Source organism: Neopelma chrysocephalum, unplaced genomic scaffold, assembly GCF_003984885.1.
Source record: "Neopelma chrysocephalum unplaced genomic scaffold, ASM398488v2 Primary Assembly neopelma1_24, whole genome shotgun sequence".
Lineage (NCBI taxonomy): Eukaryota > Metazoa > Chordata > Aves > Passeriformes > Pipridae > Neopelma > Neopelma chrysocephalum.
In genome coordinates this window covers 50,491,739-50,493,407 of record NW_020897693.1, presented here as the reverse complement: position 1 = coordinate 50,493,407, position 1,669 = coordinate 50,491,739, and the positions used below count along the sequence as shown (strand labels likewise).

Sequence of the window (1,669 nt, the reverse complement as noted above, 5' to 3'; positions counted from 1 at the left end):
GCCTTACAGCCACAGAGGGTTTTTTTTTTTCCCCTTGGCACTGCTACTACACCCTTGAGACAAGGCTGCGGCAGAGTGAGAGGGGAAACAAGGGGATTTTTTTTGAGCCACATTCTGAAAGACACATTTTGAAAGCTCCTGTTTTATTCTGTAGCGGTTAGAAAATCCCCAGACAAACTCAGGAGGAAGGACTAGGATTTTGTTAATTGGGTTTGTACTGTTGGCTTAAACGGTGGAGGGATGCTTCAGGAAAATCTTAGAGGTCATTGAAGCAGGGATGGATGCTGGTACATTTTAACATTATGGCATTTTATTTTGTTGCTTTTTTTGTTATTTTTGTAATTTTCAAATTTGTAATGAAATCTTTTAACTTTGCTACGAATAAGTTTGCCCTTTCGGCTTGTCTGAAGCTAAGAGGGATCTTAGTGGCACAACATAAAAACAATGGTATATCTAGAAACTGTGTCTGAATGACGGAGCCGTGCAGATTAAACAGTTCCATTGCTTACGCTGAATGACAAATGTCACTTTGGGGGTGGAAAAGTCAAGTGGCAAGACCGGGAGGAAAGCCTGCCCTGGCTTATGTTTTCTCTCAGATCTGTGGCAGGTAGCAGAGGAGTCGGAAATCCCACTTGCTCACATGGGATAGTTCCTGAGAAGCTGGATGCTGTCAGACAGGAGAGATCCAGAGACTGGTGGGTAGAGGGCCTGGGACAGCTCCTGGGAAGATGAAAAAAAGCGCTGTCCTCAGGCTCTGTGACAGAGTGTGGCGGTGGCTGCCAGCCCTGTGCTCCTGCATCACCGTGAAGCTCCAGGAGGGCGGGCGGTGGTATGAACGTGTGAAATCGCAGCGAGAAGGAGATACTTTCTCACGCAGCTCGCAGTGGTTTTCTCGCCTTTAAACTGTCCCACGCGGGGGCCGTGGGGCTGCGGGTACAACCCCCCAGCGCCGGACACCCACACGGGTGGCCGGAGCCTCCCCGCCCGCACCAGTCACCGCTGGTCCGAGGGGAACGGAGAGACACCCCGATCCGTAGAGCGAGCCCGGGTGCGCGGCGAAGGGGCGGATTCCCGGGGCCGGGAGAGCAGCGGGGCGGGACAGCCCGGCCGCGGGGTCCCGGTGGGCGCCCGCCGCGGGTCCGGGGGGCTCCGCCAGGGGCCGGGCTTGCGGCACACGGGGAGGGGGCGCCGGCAGCGCCAGCCCGCGCCGCGCCGCGTCCCCGGCGGCATGGGAGGAGAGCGGAGCGCGGCAGGGAGCCGCCCGCCGGGGCCCGGCATTGGCGGCGGGAGGCGCAGCAGCGCTGGCAGCGGCGGCGCCGGGAGCCGCGGCCGCCGAGGGGAGGGGTCCGGCCCCGTGCGGTCGCGGCGGAGCCGGCGCTGCGGCAGCGGCAGCGCGGCGGGGCGGAAGTCCTTTGTTGCAGCCGCGGCAGCAGCAGCAGCAGCAGCGGCGGGAGCGGCGCGGACACGGCTCCCCCCTCGGCGGCCGCCGCCTTGCCCCGCGCCGCGGTAAGCGGGGCCCGGCGCCGGGAGCCGGGGAGGGGGAGGCGGGGAGGCGGCCGCAGCTCCCGCCGGCGGCGGGAGGTGGGAAGTGCCGAGCGGCGGCGTGGCCCGGCGCGGCCCGCCATAGTGTGGCGGCGGCGCTGCCAGGTAGGGGCTTTCCAGCCGCGGC

The 1,669-nt window shown here is 62.8% G+C and overlaps 1 protein-coding gene across 4 annotated transcripts in view; it reads left to right on the top strand.

Annotated features, from left to right (window-relative positions):
• Positions 1 to 950: 950 nt before the first annotated feature.
• The window catches only part of ZBTB1 (zinc finger and BTB domain containing 1), a 24,994-nt gene continuing 24,275 nt past the window's right edge, over positions 951 to 1,669 (top strand). For 2 of the 4 annotated variants that reach the window (XM_027674152.1, XM_027674148.1), the window contains exon 1: positions 1,448 to 1,506. The gene's annotated coding sequence lies outside the window, so the exon portion shown is untranslated. Of the gene's footprint in view, positions 1,049 to 1,447; positions 1,507 to 1,574; positions 1,648 to 1,669 lie in introns of those variants that run through there. The other 2 variants (XM_027674151.1, XM_027674149.1) reach the window with 2 other exon arrangements.